This window comes from Electrophorus electricus, chromosome 13, assembly GCF_041902795.1.
Source record: "Electrophorus electricus isolate QZ-2024a chromosome 13, ASM4190279v1, whole genome shotgun sequence".
NCBI classification, from domain to species: Eukaryota; Metazoa; Chordata; class Actinopteri; order Gymnotiformes; family Gymnotidae; genus Electrophorus; species Electrophorus electricus.
In genome coordinates this window covers 22,330,361-22,349,287 of record NC_137509.1, presented here as the reverse complement: position 1 = coordinate 22,349,287, position 18,927 = coordinate 22,330,361, and the positions used below count along the sequence as shown (strand labels likewise).

At 36.4% G+C, this 18,927-nt stretch overlaps 2 non-coding genes and 16 pseudogenes across 2 annotated transcripts; all 18 read right to left on the bottom strand.

The window, feature by feature from the left end:
- Positions 1-573: 573 nt before the first annotated feature.
- Positions 574-692, bottom strand: LOC145650704 (5S ribosomal RNA; annotated as a pseudogene).
- Positions 693-1,359: 667 nt separating this feature from the next.
- LOC145647616 (5S ribosomal RNA) lies at positions 1,360-1,478 on the bottom strand (annotated as a pseudogene).
- Positions 1,479-2,145: 667 nt separating this feature from the next.
- LOC145647615 (5S ribosomal RNA) lies at positions 2,146-2,264 on the bottom strand (annotated as a pseudogene).
- Positions 2,265-2,710: 446 nt separating this feature from the next.
- Positions 2,711-2,829, bottom strand: LOC145647053 (5S ribosomal RNA). The gene has a single exon (XR_014116268.1). It is a non-coding gene; the product is annotated as a 5S ribosomal RNA (ribosomal RNA).
- Positions 2,830-4,060: 1,231 nt separating this feature from the next.
- LOC145650716 (5S ribosomal RNA) lies at positions 4,061-4,179 on the bottom strand (annotated as a pseudogene).
- A 666-nt stretch (positions 4,180-4,845) lies between these two features.
- LOC145650289 (5S ribosomal RNA) lies at positions 4,846-4,964 on the bottom strand (annotated as a pseudogene).
- A 352-nt stretch (positions 4,965-5,316) lies between these two features.
- Positions 5,317-5,435, bottom strand: LOC145647172 (5S ribosomal RNA; annotated as a pseudogene).
- A 667-nt stretch (positions 5,436-6,102) lies between these two features.
- LOC145644590 (5S ribosomal RNA) lies at positions 6,103-6,221 on the bottom strand (annotated as a pseudogene).
- Positions 6,222-7,546: 1,325 nt separating this feature from the next.
- Positions 7,547-7,665, bottom strand: LOC145649211 (5S ribosomal RNA; annotated as a pseudogene).
- Positions 7,666-8,017: 352 nt separating this feature from the next.
- On the bottom strand, positions 8,018-8,136 carry LOC145649004 (5S ribosomal RNA; annotated as a pseudogene).
- A 667-nt stretch (positions 8,137-8,803) lies between these two features.
- LOC145649003 (5S ribosomal RNA) lies at positions 8,804-8,922 on the bottom strand (annotated as a pseudogene).
- Positions 8,923-10,027: 1,105 nt separating this feature from the next.
- LOC145650360 (5S ribosomal RNA) lies at positions 10,028-10,146 on the bottom strand (annotated as a pseudogene).
- A 1,229-nt stretch (positions 10,147-11,375) lies between these two features.
- On the bottom strand, positions 11,376-11,494 carry LOC145650359 (5S ribosomal RNA; annotated as a pseudogene).
- Positions 11,495-12,723: 1,229 nt separating this feature from the next.
- On the bottom strand, positions 12,724-12,842 carry LOC145649485 (5S ribosomal RNA; annotated as a pseudogene).
- A 791-nt stretch (positions 12,843-13,633) lies between these two features.
- LOC145644148 (5S ribosomal RNA) lies at positions 13,634-13,752 on the bottom strand (annotated as a pseudogene).
- Positions 13,753-15,736: 1,984 nt separating this feature from the next.
- LOC145644136 (5S ribosomal RNA) lies at positions 15,737-15,855 on the bottom strand (annotated as a pseudogene).
- Positions 15,856-16,961: 1,106 nt separating this feature from the next.
- LOC145650097 (5S ribosomal RNA) lies at positions 16,962-17,080 on the bottom strand. The gene has a single exon (XR_014116660.1). It is a non-coding gene; the product is annotated as a 5S ribosomal RNA (ribosomal RNA).
- A 1,106-nt stretch (positions 17,081-18,186) lies between these two features.
- LOC145644125 (5S ribosomal RNA) lies at positions 18,187-18,305 on the bottom strand (annotated as a pseudogene).
- Positions 18,306-18,927: the final 622 nt, after the last annotated feature.

Here is an 18,927-nt window from a genome sequence, read left to right as displayed (position 1 = left end):
GAATGTTATCTTGAATGTAATTAAATGATGCAATAAAGGCTTACAATACGGAGCTGGTATACGGAGGCACTAATTATTCACTGCACTTCAAATTTGAACATGATAGCTTGAACATAAATTAAAGGGATGCAATACAATCTTACAGCACCTGCTATTCCCTGGTACTAAAATATTTCTATTTAATCTGTACACTTCACATACAAGCTTGTCAGTTGCAGATTAAAGTAAAGTGATGCAACAAAAACTTACAGCATCTGCTATTCCCAGGTACTAACAGATAGTTTTTTTAATTAATCACTGCATTTCACATCCTAGCATGTCATCTTGACAGTAAATTAAAGTGATTCAAGAGAAGCTTACAGCATCTCGTAGTCCAAGGTGCTAACAGATAGTTTTTGATGAATCACTGCACTTCACATTCAGGCATGTGAGTTGGAGAGTAAATGAAAGTGATGCAAAAAAAACTTACAGCATCGGCTATTCCCAGGTGCTAACAGATAGTTTTTTTTATTAATCATTGCACTTCACATTTGAGCATGTCAGCTTGAAAGTAAATTAAAGTGATGCAAGAAAAGCTTACAGCACCTGGTATACATAGGTAGGGTCCCACCTCAGTACTATCCAGGACCAAACTTGCTTAGCTTCCAAGGTCAGATGAGATTGGGCGTTCTCAAGCTGGTGTGGCCGTAAGCCTTATATGCTTACTCAAATTGCCTAATCATAGCAAATATGATCAAAGACCAATCTGACAATTTTTTTTATTAATCCCTGCACTTGACATTCTAGAATGTTATCTTGAATGTAATTAAATGATGCAATAAAGGCTTACAATACGGAGCTGGTATACGGAGGCACTAATTATTCACTGCACTTCAAATTTGAACATGATAGCTTGAACATAAATTAAAGGGATGCAATACAATCTTACAGCACCTGCTATTCCCTGGTACTAAAATATTTCTATTTAATCTGTACACTTCACATACAAGCTTGTCAGTTGCAGATTAAAGTAAAGTGATGCAACAAAAACTTACAGCATCTGCTATTCCCAGGTGCTAACAGATAGTTTTTTTAATTAATCACTGCATTTCACATCCTAGCATGTCATCTTGACAGTAAATTAAAGTGATGCAAGAGAAGCTTACAGCATCTCGTAGTCCAAGGTGCTAACATATAGTTTTTTGATGAATCACTGCACTTCACATTCAGGCATGTGAGTTGGAGAGTAAATGAAAGTGATGCGAAAAAAACTTACAGCATCGGGTATTCCCAGGTGCTAACAGATAGTTTTTTTTATTAATCACTGCACTTCACATTTGAGCATGTCAGCTTGAAAGTAAATTAAAGTGATGCAAGAAAAGCTTACAGCACCTGGTATTCCTAGGTAGGGTCCCACCTCAGTACTATACAGGCCCAAACTTGCTTAGCTTCCAAGGTCAGATGAGATTGGGCGTTCTCAAGCTGGTGTGGCCGTAAGCCTTATACTCTTACTCAAATTGCCTAATCATAGCAAATATCATCAAAGACCAATCTGACAATTTTTTTTATTAATCCCTGCACTTGACATTCTAGAATGTTATCTTGAATGTAATTAAATGATGCAATAAAAGCTTACAATACGGAGCTGGTATACGGAGGCACTAATTATTCACTGCACTTCAAATTTGAACATGATAGCTTGAACATAAATTAAAGGGATGCAATACAATCTTACAGCACCTGCTATTCCCTGGTACTAAAATATTTCTATTTAATCTGTACACTTCACATACAAGCTTGTCAGTTGCAGATTAAAGTAAAGTGATGCAACAAAAACTTACAGCATCTGCTATTCCCAGGTGCTAACAGATAGTTTTTTTAATTAATCACTGCATTTCACATCCTAGCATGTCATCTTGACAGTAAATTAAAGTGATGCAAGAGAAGCTTACAGCATCTCGTAGTCCAAGGTGCTAACATATAGTTTTTTGATGAATCACTGCACTTCACATTCAGGCATGTGAGTTGGAGAGTAAATGAAAGTGATGCAAAAAAAACTTACAGCATCGGGTATTCCCAGGTGCTAACAGATAGTTTTTTTTATTAATCACTGCACTTCACATTTGAGCATGTCAGCTTGAAAGTAAATTAAAGTGATGCAAGAAAAGCTTACAGCACCTGGTATTCCTAGGTAGGGTCCCACCTCAGTACTATACAGGCCCAAACTTGCTTAGCTTCCAAGGTCAGATGAGATTGGGCGTTCTCAAGCTGGTGTGGCCGTAAGCCTTATACTCTTACTCAAATTGCCTAATCATAGCAAATATCATCAAAGACCAATCTGACAATTTTTTTTATTAATCCCTGCACTTGACATTCTAGAATGTTATCTTGAATGTAATTAAATGATGCAATAAAAGCTTACAATACGGAGCTGGTATACGGAGGCACTAATTATTCACTGCACTTCAAATTTGAACATGATAGCCTGAACATAAATTAAAGGGATGCAATACAATCTTACAGCACCTGCTATTCCCTGGTACTAAAATATTTCTATTTAATCTGTACACTTCACATACAAGCTTGTCAGTTGCAGATTAAAGTAAAGTGATGCAACAAAAAATTACAGCATCTGCTATTCCCAGGTGCTAACAGATAGTTTTTTTAATTAATCACTGCATTTCACATCCTAGCATGTCATCTTGACAGTAAATTAAAGTGATGCAAGAAAAGCTTACAGCACCTGGTATTCCTAGGTAGGGTCCCACCTCAGTACTATCCAGGCCCAAACTTGCTTAGCTTCCAAGGTCAGATGAGATTGGGCATTCTCAAGCTGGTATGGCCGTAAGCCTTAAACACTTATTCAAATTGCCTAATCATAGCAAATATGATCAAAGACCAATCTGACAATTTTTTTTATTAATCACTGCATTTCACATCTTAGCATGTCATCTTGACAGTAAATTAAAGTGATGCAAGAGAAGCTTACAGCATCTCGTAGTCCAAGGTGCTAACAGACAGTTTTTTGATGAATCACTGCACTTCACATTCAGGCATGTGAGTTGGAGAGTAAATGAAAGTGATGCAAAAAAAACTTACAGCATCTGCTATTCCCAGGTGCTAACAGATAGTTTGAGTTAATTATTCACTGCACTTCAAATTTGAACATGATAGCTTGAACATAAATTAAAGGGATGCAATGCAGTCTTACAGCACCTGCTATTCCCTGGTACTAAAATATTTCTATTTAATCTGTACACTTCACATACAAGCTTGTCAGGTGCAGATTAAAGTAAAGTGATGCAAAAAAAACTTACAGCATCGGCTATTCCCAGGTGCTAACAGATAGTTTTTTTTATTAATCACTGCATTTCACATCTTAGCATGTCATCTTGACAGTAAATTAAAGTGATGCAAGAGAAGCTTACAGCATCTCGTAGTCCAAGGTGCTAACAGATAGTTTTTTGATGAATCACTGCACTTCACATTCAGGCATGTGAGTTGGAGAGTAAATGAAAGTGATGCAAAAAAAACTTACAGCATCTGCTATTCCCAGGTGCTAACAGATAGTTTGAGTTAATTATTCACTGCACTTCAAATTTGAACATGATAGCTTGAACATAAATTAAAGGGATGCAATACAATCTTACAGCACCTGCTATTCCCTGGTACTAAAATATTTCTATTTAATCTGTACACTTCACATACAAGCTTGTCAGTTGCAGATTAAAGTAAAGTGATGCAACAAAAACTTACAGCATTTGCTATTCCCAGGTGCTAACAGATAGTTTTTTTAATTAATCACTGCACTTCACATCCTAGCATGTCATCTTGAAAGTAAATTAAAGTGATGCAAGAGAAGCTTACAGCATATCGTAGTCCAAGGTGCTAACAGATAGATTTTTGAGGAATCACTGCACTTCACATTCAGGCATGTGAGTTGGAGAGTAAATGAAAGTGATGCAAAAAAAACTTACAGCATCTGCTATTCCCAGGTGCTAACAGATAGTTTTTTTTGTTAATCACTGCACTTCACATTTGAGCATGTCAGCTTGAAAGTAAATTAAAGTGATGCAAGAAAAGCTTACAGCACCTGGTATTCCTAGGTAGAGTCCCACCTCAGTACTATTCAGGCCCAAACTTGCTTAGTTTCCAAGGTCAGATGAGATTGGGCGTTCTCAAGCTGTTGTGGCCGTAAGCCTTAAACACTTACTCAAATTGCCTAATCATAGCAAATATGATCAAAGACCAATCTGACAATTTTTTTAATTAATCCCTGCACTTGACATTCTAGAATGTTATCTTGAATGTAATTAAATGATGCAATAAAAGCTTACAATACGGAGCTGGTATACGGAGGCACTAATTATTCACTGCACTTCAAATTTGAACATGATAGCTTGAACATAAATTAAAAGGATGCAAACAATCTTACCGCACCTGCTATTCCCTGGTACTAAAATATTTCTATTTAATCTGTACACTTCACATACAAGCTTGTCAGTTGCAGATTAATGTAAAGTGATGCAACAAAAACTTACAGCATCTGCTATTCCCAGGTGCTAACAGATAGTTTTTTTAATTAATCACTGCATTTCACATCCTAGCATGTCATCTTGACAGTAAATTAAAGTGATGCAAGAGAAGCTTACAGCATCTCATAGTCCAAGGTGCTAACAGACAGTTTTTTGATGATTTACTGCACTTCACATTCAGGCATGTGAGTTGGAGAGTAAATGAAAGTGATGCAAAAAAAACTTACAGCATTGGCTATTCCCAGGTGCTAACAGATAGTTTTTTTTATTAATCATTGCACTTCACATTTGAGCATGTCAGCTTGAAAGTAAATTAAAGTGATGCAAGAAAAGCTTACAGCACCTGGTATACATAGGTAGGGTTCCACCTCAGTACTATCCAGGCCCAAACTTGCTTAGCTTCCAAGGTCAGATGAGATTGGGCATTCTCAAGCTGGTATGGCCGTAAGCCTTAAACACTTACTCAAATTGCCTAATCATAGCAAATATGATCAAAGACCAATCTGACAATTTTTTTTATTAATCCCTGCAATTGACATTCTAGAATGTTATCTTGAATGTAAATTAAATGATGCAATAAAAGCTTACAACATCTGGTATACGGAGGCACTAACAGACAGTTTTTTGATGAATCACTGCACTTCACATTCAGGCATGTGAGTTGGAGAGTAAATGAAAGTGATGCAAAAAAAACTTACAGCATCTGCTATTCCCAGGTGCTAACAGATAGTTTTTTTTATTAATCACTGCACTTCACATTTGAGCATGTCAGCTTGAAAGTAAATTAAAGTGATGCAAGAAAAGCTTACAGCATCTGGTATTCCTAGGTAGGGTCCCACCTCAGTACTATCCAGACCCAAACTTGCTTAGCTTCCAAGGTCAGATGAGATTGGGCGTTCTCAAGCTGGTGTGGCCGTAAGCCTTATACGCTTACTCAAATTGCCTAATCATAGCAAATATGATCAAAGACCAATCTGACAATTTTTTTTATTAATCCCTGCACTTGACATTCTAGAATGTTATCTTGAATGTAATTAAATGATGCAATAAAAGCTTACAATACGGAGCTGGTATACGGAGGCACTAATTATTCACTGCACTTCAAATTTGAACATGATAGCTTGAACATAAATTAAAGGGATGCAATACAATCTTACAGCACCTGCTATTCCCTGGTACTAAAATATTTCTATTTAATCTGTACACTTCACATACAAGCTTGTCAGTTGCAAATTAAAGTAAAGTGATGCAACAAAAACTTACAGCATCTGCTATTCCCAGGTGCTAACAGATAGTTTTTTTAATTAATCACTGCATTTCACATCCTAGCATGTCATCTTGACAGTAAATTAAAGTGATTCAAGAGAAGCTTACAGCATCTCGTAGTCCAAGGTGCTAACAGATAGTTTTTGATGAATCACTGCACTTCACATTCAGGCATGTGAGTTGGAGAGTAAATGAAAGTGATGCAAAAAAAACTTACAGCGTCGGCTATTCCCAGGTGCTAACAGATAGTTTTTTTTTATTAATCACTGCACTTCACATTTGAGCATGTCAGCTTGAAAGTAAATTAAAGTGATGCAAGAAAAGCTTACAGCACCTGGTATACATAGGTAGGGTTCCACCTCAGTACTATCCAGGCCCAAACTTGCTTAGCTTCCAAGCTTAGATGAGATTGGGCGTTCTCAAGCTGGTGTGGCCGTAAGCCTTATACGCTTACTCAAATTGCCTAATCATAGCAAATATGATCAAAGACCAATCTGACAATTTTTTTTATTAATCCCTGCACTTGACATTCTAGAATGTTATCTTGAATGTAATTAAATGATGCAATAAAAGCTTACAATACGGAGCTGGTATACGGAGGCACTAATTATTCACTGCACTTCAAATTTGAACATGATAGCTTGAACATAAATTAAAGGGATGCAATACAATCTTACAGCACCTGCTATTCCCTGGTACTAAAATATTTCTATTTAATCTGTACACTTCACATACAAGCTTGTCAGTTGCAGATTAAAGTAAAGTGATGCAACAAAAACTTACAGCATCTGCTATTCCCAGGTGCTAACAGATAGTTTTTTTAATTAATCACTGCATTTCACATCCTAGCATGTCATCTTGACAGTAAATTAAAGTGATGCAAGAGAAGCTTACAGCATCTCGTAGTCCAAGGTGCTAACATATAGTTTTTTGATGAATCACTGCACTTCACATTCAGGCATGTGAGTTGGAGAGTAAATGAAAGTGATGCCAAAAAAAATTTACAGCATCTGCTATTCCCAGGTGCTAACAGATAGTTTGAGTTAATTATTCACTGCACTTCAAATTTGAACATGATAGCTTGAACATAAATTAAAGGGATGCAATACAATCTTACAGCACCTGCTATTCCCTGGTACTAAAATATTTCTATTTAATCTGTACACTTCACATACAAGCTTGTCAGTTGCAGATTAAAGTAAAGTGATGCAACAAAAACTTACAGCATCTGCTATTCCCAGGTGCTAACAGATAGTTTTTTTAATTAATCACTGCATTTCACATCCTAGCATGTCATCTTGACAGTAAATTAAAGTGATGCAAGAGAAGCTTACAGCATCTCGTAGTCCAAGGTGCTAACATATAGTTTTTTGATGAATCACTGCACTTCACATTCAGGCATGTGAGTTGGAGAGTAAATGAAAGTGATGCAAAAAAAACTTACAGCATCTGCTATTCCCAGGTGCTAACAGATAGTTTAAGTTAATTATTCACTGCACTTCAAATTTGAACATGATAGCTTGAACATAAATTAAAGGGATGCAATACAATCTTACAGCACCTGCTATTCCCTGGTACTAAAATATTTCTATTTAATCTGTACACTTCACATACAAGCTTGTCAGTTGCAGATTAAAGTAAAGTGATGCAACAAAAACTTACAGCATCTGCTATTCCCAGGTGCTAACAGATAGTTTTTTTTATTAATCATTGCACTTCACATTTGAGCATGTCAGCTTGAAAGTAAATTAAAATGATGCAAGAAAAGCTTACAGCACCTGGTATACATAGGTAGGGTCCCACCTCAGTACTATCCAGGCCCAAACTTGCTTAGTTTCCAAGGTCAGATGAGATTGGGCATTCTCAAGCTGGTATGGCCGTAAGCCTTAAACACTTACTCAAATTGCCTAATTATAGCAAATATGATCAAAGACCAATCTGACAATTTTTTTTATTAATCCCTGCAATTGACATTCTAGAATGTTATCTTGAATGTAAATTAAATGATGCAATAAAAGCTTACAACATCTGGTATACGGAGGCACTAACAGACAGTTTTTTGATGAATCACTGCACTTCACATTCAGGCATGTGAGTTGGAGAGTAAATGAAAGTGATGCAAAAAAAACTTACAGCATCGGCTATTCCCAGGTGCTAACAGATAGTTTTTTTTATTAATCACTGCACTTCACATTTGAGCATGTCAGCTTGAAAGTAAATTAAAGTGATGCAAGAAAAGCTTACAGCACCTGGTGTCCCTAGGTAGGGTCCCACCTCAGTACTATCCAGGCCCAAACTTGCTTAGCTTCCAAGGTCAGATGAGATTGGGCGTTCTCAAGCTGGTGTGGCCGTAAGCCTTATACGCTTACTCAAATTGCCTAATCATAGCAAATATGATCAAAGACCAATCTGACAATTTTTTTTATTAATCCCTGCACTTGACATTCTAGAATGTTATCTTGAATGTAATTAAATGATGCAATAAAAGCTTACAATACGGAGCTGGTATACGGAGGCACTAATTATTCACTGCACTTCAAATTTGAACATGATAGCTTGAACATAAATTAAAGGGATGCAATACAATCTTACAGCACCTGCTATTCCCTGGTACTAAAATATTTCTATTTAATCTGTACACTTCACATACAAGCTTGTCAGTTGCAAATTAAAGTAAAGTGATGCAACAAAAACTTACAGCATCTGCTATTCCCAGGTGCTAACAGATAGTTTTTTTAATTAATCACTGCATTTCACATCCTAGCATGTCATCTTGACAGTAAATTAAAGTGATTCAAGAGAAGCTTACAGCATCTCGTAGTCCAAGGTGCTAACAGATAGTTTTTGATGAATCACTGCACTTCACATTCAGGCATGTGAGTTGGAGAGTAAATGAAAGTGATGCAAAAAAAACTTACAGCGTCGGCTATTCCCAGGTGCTAACAGATAGTTTTTTTTTATTAATCACTGCACTTCACATTTGAGCATGTCAGCTTGAAAGTAAATTAAAGTGATGCAAGAAAAGCTTACAGCACCTGGTGTCCCTAGGTAGGGTCCCACCTCAGTACTATCCAGGCCCAAACTTGCTTAGCTTCCAAGGTCAGATGAGATTGGGCGTTCTCAAGCTGGTGTGGCCGTAAGCCTTATACGCTTACTCAAATTGCCTAATCATAGCAAATATGATCAAAGACCAATCTGACAATTTTTTTTATTAATCCCTGCACTTGACATTCTAGAATGTTATCTTGAATGTAATTAAATGATGCAATAAAAGCTTACAATACGGAGCTGGTATACGGAGGCACTAATTATTCACTGCACTTCAAATTTGAACATGATAGCTTGAACATAAATTAAAGGGATGCAATACAATCTTACAGCACCTGCTATTCCCTGGTACTAAAATATTTCTATTTAATCTGTACACTTCACATACAAGCTTGTCAGTTGCAGATTAAAGTAAAGTGATGCAACAAAAACTTACAGCATCTGCTATTCCCAGGTGCTAACAGATAGTTTTTTTAATTAATCACTGCATTTCACATCCTAGCATGTCATCTTGACAGTAAATTAAAGTGATGCAAGAGAAGCTTACAGCATCTCGTAGTCCAAGGTGCTAACATATAGTTTTTTGATGAATCACTGCACTTCACATTCAGGCATGTGAGTTGGAGAGTAAATGAAAGTGATGCAAAAAAAATTTTCAGCATCTGCTATTCCCAGGTGCTAACAGATAGTTTGAGTTAATTATTCACTGCACTTCAAATTTGAACATGATAGCTTGAACATAAATTAAAGGGATGCAATACAATCTTACAGCACCTGCTATTCCCTGGTACTAAAATATTTCTATTTAATCTGTACACTTCACATACAAGCTTGTCAGTTGCAGATTAAAGTAAAGTGATGCAACAAAAACTTACAGCATCTGCTATTCCCAGGTGCTAACAGATAGTTTTTTTAATTAATCACTGCATTTCACATCCTAGCATGTCATCTTGACAGTAAATTAAAGTGATTCAAGAGAAGCTTACAGCATCTCGTAGTCCAAGGTGCTAACAGATAGTTTTTGATGAATCACTGCACTTCACATTCAGGCATGTGAGTTGGAGAGTAAATGAAAGTGATGCAAAAAAAACTTACAGCATCGGCTATTCCCAGGTGCTAACAGATAGTTTTTTTTATTAATCATTGCACTTCACATTTGAGCATGTCAGCTTGAAAGTAAATTAAAACGATGCAAGAAAAGCTTACAGCACCTGGTATACATAGGTAGGGTCCCACCTCAGTACTATCCAGGCCCAAACTTGCTTAGCTTCCAAGGTCAGATGAGATTGGGCATTCTCAAGGTGGTATGGCCGTAAGCCTTAAACATTTACTCAAATTGCCTAATCATAGCAAATATGATCAAAGACCAATCTGACAATTTTTTTTATTAATCCCTGCAATTGACATTCTAGAATGTTATCTTGAATGTAAATTAAATGATGCAATAAAAGCTTACAACATCTGGTATACGGAGGCACTAACAGACAGTTTTTTGATGAATCACTGCACTTCACATTCAGGCATGTGAGTTGGAGAGTAAATGGAAGTGATGCAAAAAAAACTTACAGCATCTGCTATTCCCAGGTGCTAACAGATAGTTTGAGTTAATTATTCACTGCACTTCAAATTTGAACATGATAGCTTGAACATAAATTAAAGGGATGCAATACAATCTTACAGCACCTGCTATTCCCTGGTACTAAAATATTTCTATTTAATCTGTACACTTCACATACAAGCTTGTCAGTTGCAGATTAAAGTAAAGTGATGCAACAAAAACTTACAGCATCTGCTATTCCCAGGTGCTAACAGATAGTTTTTTTAATTAATCACTGCATTTCACATCCTAGCATGTCATCTTGACAGTAAATTAAAGTGATGCAAGAGAAGCTTACAGCATCTCGTAGTCCAAGGTGCTAACATATAGTTTTTTGATGAATCACTGCACTTCACATTCAGGCATGTGAGTTGGAGAGTAAATGAAAGTGATGCAAAAAAAATTTTCAGCATCTGCTATTCCCAGGTGCTAACAGATAGTTTGAGTTAATTATTCACTGCACTTCAAATTTGAACATGATAGCTTGAACATAAATTAAAGGGATGCAATACAATCTTACAGCACCTGCTATTCCCTGGTACTAAAATATTTCTATTTAATCTGTACACTTCACATACAAGCTTGTCAGTTGCAGATTAAAGTAAAGTGATGCAACAAAAACTTACAGCATCTGCTATTCCCAGGTGCTAACAGATAGTTTTTTTAATTAATCACTGCATTTCACATCCTAGCATGTCATCTTGACAGTAAATTAAAGTGATTCAAGAGAAGCTTACAGCATCTCGTAGTCCAAGGTGCTAACAGATAGTTTTTGATGAATCACTGCACTTCACATTCAGGCATGTGAGTTGGAGAGTAAATGAAAGTGATGCAAAAAAAACTTACAGCATCGGCTATTCCCAGGTGCTAACAGATAGTTTTTTTTATTAATCATTGCACTTCACATTTGAGCATGTCAGCTTGAAAGTAAATTAAAACGATGCAAGAAAAGCTTACAGCACCTGGTATACATAGGTAGGGTCCCACCTCAGTACTATCCAGGCCCAAACTTGCTTAGCTTCCAAGGTCAGATGAGATTGGGCATTCTCAAGGTGGTATGGCCGTAAGCCTTAAACATTTACTCAAATTGCCTAATCATAGCAAATATGATCAAAGACCAATCTGACAATTTTTTTTATTAATCCCTGCAATTCACATTCTAGAATGTTATCTTGAATGTAAATTAAATGATGCAATAAAAGCTTACAACATCTGGTATACGGAGGCACTAACAGACAGTTTTTTGATGAATCACTGCACTTCACATTCAGGCATGTGAGTTGGAGAGTAAATGGAAGTGATGCAAAAAAAACTTACAGCATCTGCTATTCCCAGGTGCTAACAGATAGTTTGAGTTAATTATTCACTGCACTTCAAATTTGAACATGATAGCTTGAACATAAATTAAAGGGATGCAATACAATCTTACAGCACCTGCTATTCCCTGGTACTAAAATATTTCTATTTAATCTGTACACTTCACATACAAGCTTGTCAGTTGCAGATTAAAGTAAAGTGATGCAACAAAAACTTACAGCATCTGCTATTCCCAGGTGCTAACAGATAGTTTTTTTAATTAATCACTGCATTTCACATCCTAGCATGTCATCTTGACAGTAAATTAAAGTGATGCAAGAGAAGCTTACAGCATCTCGTAGTCCAAGGTGCTAACATATAGTTTTTTGATGAATCACTGCACTTCACATTCAGGCATGTGAGTTGGAGAGTAAATGAAAGTGATGCAAAAAAAATTTTCAGCATCTGCTATTCCCAGGTGCTAACAGATAGTTTGAGTTAATTATTCACTGCACTTCAAATTTGAACATGATAGCTTGAACATAAATTAAAGGGATGCAATACAATCTTACAGCACCTGCTATTCCCTGGTACTAAAATATTTCTATTTAATCTGTACACTTCACATACAAGCTTGTCAGTTGCAGATTAAAGTAAAGTGATGCAACAAAAACTTACAGCATCTGCTATTCCCAGGTGCTAACAGATAGTTTTTTTAATTAATCACTGCATTTCACATCCTAGCATGTCATCTTGACAGTAAATTAAAGTGATTCAAGAGAAGCTTACAGCATCTCGTAGTCCAAGGTGCTAACAGATAGTTTTTGATGAATCACTGCACTTCACATTCAGGCATGTGAGTTGGAGAGTAAATGAAAGTGATGCAAAAAAAACTTACAGCATCGGCTATTCCCAGGTGCTAACAGATAGTTTTTTTTATTAATCATTGCACTTCACATTTGAGCATGTCAGCTTGAAAGTAAATTAAAACGATGCAAGAAAAGCTTACAGCACCTGGTATACATAGGTAGGGTCCCACCTCAGTACTATCCAGGCCCAAACTTGCTTAGCTTCCAAGGTCAGATGAGATTGGGCATTCTCAAGCTGGTATGGCCGTAAGCCTTAAACATTTACTCAAATTGCCTAATCATAGCAAATATGATCAAAGACCAATCTGACAATTTTTTTTATTAATCCCTGCAATTGACATTCTAGAATGTTATCTTGAATGTAAATTAAATGATGCAATAAAAGCTTACAACATCTGGTATACGGAGGCACTAACAGACAGTTTTTTGATGAATCACTGCACTTCACATTCAGGCATGTGAGTTGGAGAGTAAATGGAAGTGATGCAAAAAAAACTTACAGCATCTGCTATTCCCAGGTGCTAACAGATAGTTTGAGTTAATTATTCACTGCACTTCAAATTTGAACATGATAGCTTGAACATAAATTAAAGGGATGCAATACAATCTTACAGCACCTGCTATTCCCTGGTACTAAAATATTTCTATTTAATCTGTACACTTCACATACAAGCTTGTCAGTTGCAGATTAAAGTAAAGTGATGCAACAAAAACTTACAGCATCTGCTATTCCCAGGTGCTAACAGATAGTTTTTTTAATTAATCACTGCATTTCACATCTTAGCATTTCATCTTGACAGTAAATTAAAGTGATGCAAGAGAAGCTTACAGCATCTCGTAGTCCAAGGTGCTAACAGATAGTTTTTTGATGAATCACTGCACTTCACATTCAGGCATGTGAGTTGGAGAGTAAATGAAAGTGATGCAAAAAAAACTTACAGCATCGGCTATTCCCAGGTGCTAACAGATAGTTTTTTTTATTAATCACTGCACTTCACATTTGAACATGTCAGCTTGAAAGTAAATTAAAGTGATGCAAGAAAAGCTTACAGCACCTGGTATTCCTAGGTAGGGTCCCACCTCAGTACTATCCAGGCCCAAACTTGCTTAGCTTCCAAGCTCAGATGAGATTGGGCGTTCTCAAGCTGGTGTGGCCGTAAGCCTTATACGCTTACTCAAATTGCCTAATCATAGCAAATATGATCAAAGACCAATCTGACAATTTTTTTTATTAATCCCTGCACTTGACATTCTAGAATGTTATCTTGAATGTAATTAAATGATGCAATAAAAGCTTACAATACGGAGCTGGTATACGGAGGCACTAATTATTCACTGCACTTCAAATTTGAACATGATAGCTTGAACATAAATTAAAGGGATGCAATACAATCTTACAGCACCTGCTATTCCCTGGTACTAAAATATTTCTATTTAATCTGTACACTTCACATACAAGCTTGTCAGTTGCAGATTAAAGGAAAGTGATGCAACAAAAACTTACAGCATCTGCTATTCCCAGGTGCTAACAGATAGTTTTTTTAATTAATCACTGCATTTCACATCCTAGCATGTCATCTTGACAGTAAATTAAAGTGATGCAAGAGAAGCTTACAGCATCTCGTAGTCCAAGGTGCTAACATATAGTTTTTTGATGAATCACTGCACTTCACATTCAGGCATGTGAGTTGGAGAGTAAATGAAAGTGATGCAAAAAAAACTTACAGCATCTGCTATTCCCAGGTGCTAACAGATAGTTTGAGTTAATTATTCACTGCACTTCAAATTTGAACATGATAGCTTGAACATAAATTAAAGGGATGCAATACAATCTTACAGCACCTGCTATTCCCTGGTACTAAAATATTTCTATTTAATCTGTACACTTCACATACAAGCTTGTCAGTTGCAGATTAAAGTAAAGTGATGCAACAAAAACTTACAGCATCTGCTATTCCCAGGTGCTAACAGATAGTTTTTTTAATTAATCACTGCATTTCACATCTTAGCATTTCATCTTGACAGTAAATTAAAGTGATGCAAGAGAAGCTTACAGCATCTCGTAGTCCAAGGTGCTAACATATAGTTTTTTGATGAATCACTGCACTTCACATTCAGGCATGTGAGTTGGAGAGTAAATGAAAGTGATGCAAAAAAAACTTACAGCATCTGCTATTCCCAGGTGCTAACAGATAGTTTGAGTTAATTATTCACTGCACTTCAAATTTGAACATGATAGCTTGAACATAAATTAAAGGGATGCAATACAATCTTACAGCACCTGCTATTCCCTGGTACTAAAATATTTCTATTTAATCTGTACACTTCACATACAAGCTTGTCAGTTGCAGATTAAAGTAAAGTGATGCAACAAAAACTTACAGCATCTGCTATTCCCAGGTGCTAACAGATAGTTTTTTTAATTAATCACTGCATTTCACATCCTAGCATGTCATCTTGACAGTAAATTAAAGTGATGCAAGAGAAGCTTACAGCATCTCGTAGTCCAAGGTGCTAACATATAGTTTTTTGATGAATCACTGCACTTCACATTCAGGCATGTGAGTTGGAGAGTAAATGAAAGTGATGCAAAAAAAACTTACAGCATCTGCTATTCCCAGGTGCTAACAGATAGTTTGAGTTAATTATTCACTGCACTTCAAATTTGAACATGATAGCTTGAACATAAATTAAAGGGATGCAATACAATCTTACAGCACCTGCTATTCCCTGGTACTAAAATATTTCTATTTAATCTGTACACTTCACATACAAGCTTGTCAGTTGCAGATTAAAGTAAAGTGATGCAACAAAAACTTACAGCATCTGCTATTCCCAGGTGCTAACAGATATTTTTTTTAATTAATCACTGCATTTCACATCTTAGCATTTCATCTTGACAGTAAATTAAAGTGATGCAAGAGAAGCTTACAGCATCTCGTAGTCCAAGGTGCTAACAGATAGTTTTTTGATGAATCACTGCACTTCACATTCAGGCATGTGAGTTGGAGAGTAAATGAAAGTGATGCAAAAAAAACTTACAGCATCGGCTATTCCCAGGTGCTAACAGATAGTTTTTTTTATTAATCACTGCACTTCACATTTGAACATGTCAGCTTGAAAGTAAATTAAAGTGATGCAAGAAAAGCTTACAGCACCTGGTATTCCTAGGTAGGGTCCCACCTCAGTACTATCCAGGCCCAAACTTGCTTAGCTTCCAAGCTCAGATGAGATTGGGCGTTCTCAAGCTGGTGTGGCCGTAAGCCTTATACGCTTACTCAAATTGCCTAATCATAGCAAATATGATCAAAGACCAATCTGACAATTTTTTTTATTAATCCCTGCACTTGACATTCTAGAATGTTATCTTGAATGTAATTAAATGATGCAATAAAAGCTTACAATACGGAGCTGGTATACGGAGGCACTAATTATTCACTGCACTTCAAATTTGAACATGATAGCTTGAACATAAATTAAAGGGATGCAATACAATCTTACAGCACCTGCTATTCCCTGGTACTAAAATATTTCTATTTAATCTGTACACTTCACATACAAGCTTGTCAGTTGTAGATTAAAGTAAAGTGATGCAACAAAAACTTACAGCATCTGCTATTCCCAGGTGCTAACAGATAGTTTTTTTAATTAATCACTGCATTTCACATCCTAGCATGTCATCTTGACAGTAAATTAAAGTGATGCAAGAGAAGCTTACAGCATCTCGTAGTCCAAGGTGCTAACATATAGTTTTTTGATGAATCACTGCACTTCACATTCAGGCATGTGAGTTGGAGAGTAAATGAAAGTGATGCAAAAAAAACTTACAGCATCTGCTATTCCCAGGTGCTAACAGATAGTTTGAGTTAATTATTCACTGCACTTCAAATTTGAACATGATAGCTTGAACATAAATTAAAGGGATGCAATACAATCTTACAGCACCTGCTATTCCCTGGTACTAAAATATTTCTATTTAATCTGTACACTTCACATACAAGCTTGTCAGTTGCAGATTAAAGTAAAGTGATGCAACAAAAACTTACAGCATCTGCTATTCCCAGGTGCTAACAGATAGTTTTTTTAATTAATCACTGCATTTCACATCTTAGCATTTCATCTTGACAGTAAATTAAAGTGATGCAAGAGAAGCTTACAGCATCTCGTAGTCCAAGGTGCTAACAGATAGTTTTTTGATGAATCACTGCACTTCACATTCAGGCATGTGAGTTGGAGAGTAAATGAAAGTGATGCAAAAAAAACTTACAGCATCGGCTATTCCCAGGTGCTAACAGATAGTTTTTTTTATTAATCACTGCACTTCACATTTGAACATGTCAGCTTGAAAGTAAATTAAAGTGATGCAAGAAAAGCTTACAGCACCTGGTATTCCTAGGTAGGGTCCCACCTCAGTACTATCCAGGCCCAAACTTGCTTAGCTTCCAAGGTCAGATGAGATTGGGCGTTCTCAAGCTGGTGTGGCCGTAAGCCTTATACGCTTACTCAAATTGCCTAATCATAGCAAATATGATCAAAGACCAATCTGACAATTTTTTTTATTAATCCCTGCACTTGACATTCTAGAATGTTATCTTGAATGTAATTAAATGATGCAATAAAAGCTTACAATACGGAGCTGGTATACGGAGGCACTAATTATTCACTGCACTTCAAATTTGAACATGATAGCTTGAACATAAATTAAAGGGATGCAATACAATCTTACAGCACCTGCTATTCCCTGGTACTAAAATATTTCTATTTAATCTGTACACTTCACATACAAGCTTGTCAGTTGCAGATTAAAGTAAAGTGATGCAACAAAAACTTACAGCATCTGCTATTCCCAGGTGCTAACAGATAGTTTTTTTAATTAATCACTGCATTTCACATCCTAGCATGTCATCTTGACAGTAAATTAAAGTGATGCAAGAGAAGCTTACAGCATCTCGTAGTCCAAGGTGCTAACATATAGTTTTTTGATGAATCACTGCACTTCACATTCAGGCATGTGAGTTGGAGAGTAAATGAAAGTGATGCAAAAAAAACTTACAGCATCTGCTATTCCCAGGTGCTAACAGATAGTTTGAGTTAATTATTCACTGCACTTCAAATTTGAACATGATAGCTTGAACATAAATTAAAGGGATGCAATACAATCTTACAGCACCTGCTATTCCCTGGTACTAAAATATTTCTATTTAATCTGTACACTTCACATACAAGCTTGTCAGTTGCAGATTAAAGTAAAGTGATGCAACAAAAACTTACAGCATCTGCTATTCCCAGGTGCTAACAGATAGTTTTTTTAATTAATCACTGCATTTCACATCTTAGCATTTCATCTTGACAGTAAATTAAAGTGATGCAAGAGAAGCTTACAGCATCTCGTAGTCCAAGGTGCTAACAGATAGTTTTTTGATGAATCACTGCACTTCACATTCAGGCATGTGAGTTAGAGAGTAAATGAAAGTGATGCAAAAAAAACTTACAGCATCGGCTATTCCCAGGTGCTAACAGATAGTTTTTTTTATTAATCACTGCACTTCACATTTGAACATGTCAGCTTGAAAGTAAATTAAAGTGATGCAAGAAAAGCTTACAGCACCTGGTATTCCTAGGTAGGGTCCCACCTCAGTACTATCCAGGCCCAAACTTGCTTAGCTTCCAAGCTCAGATGAGATTGGGCGTTCTCAAGCTGGTGTGGCCGTAAGCCTTATACGCTTACTCAAATTGCCTAATCATAGCAAATATGATCAAAGACCAATCTGACAATTTTTTTTATTAATCCCTGCACTTGACATTCTAGAATGTTATCTTGAAAGTAAATTAAATGATGCAATAAAAGCTTACAATACGGAGCTGGTATACGGAGGCACTAATTATTCACTGCACTTCAAATTTGAACATGATAGCTTGAACATAAATTAAAGGGATGCAATACAATCTTGTAGCACCTGCTATTCCCTGGTACTAAAATATTTCTATTTAATCTGTACACTTCACATACAAGCTTGTCAGTTGCAGATTAAAGTAAAGTGATGCAACAAAAACTTACAGCATCTGCTATTCCCAGGTGCTAACAGATAGTTTTTTTAATTAATCACTGCATTTCACATCCTAGCATGTCATCTTGACAGTAAATTAAAGTGATGCAAGAGAAGCTTACAGCATCTCGTAATCCAAGGTGCTAACATATAGTTTTTTGATGAATCACTGCACTTCACATTCAGGCATGTGAGTTGGAGAGTAAATGAAAGTGATGCAAAAAAAAATTTACAGCATCTGCTATTCCCAGGTGCTAACAGATAGTTTGAGTTAATTATTCACTGCACTT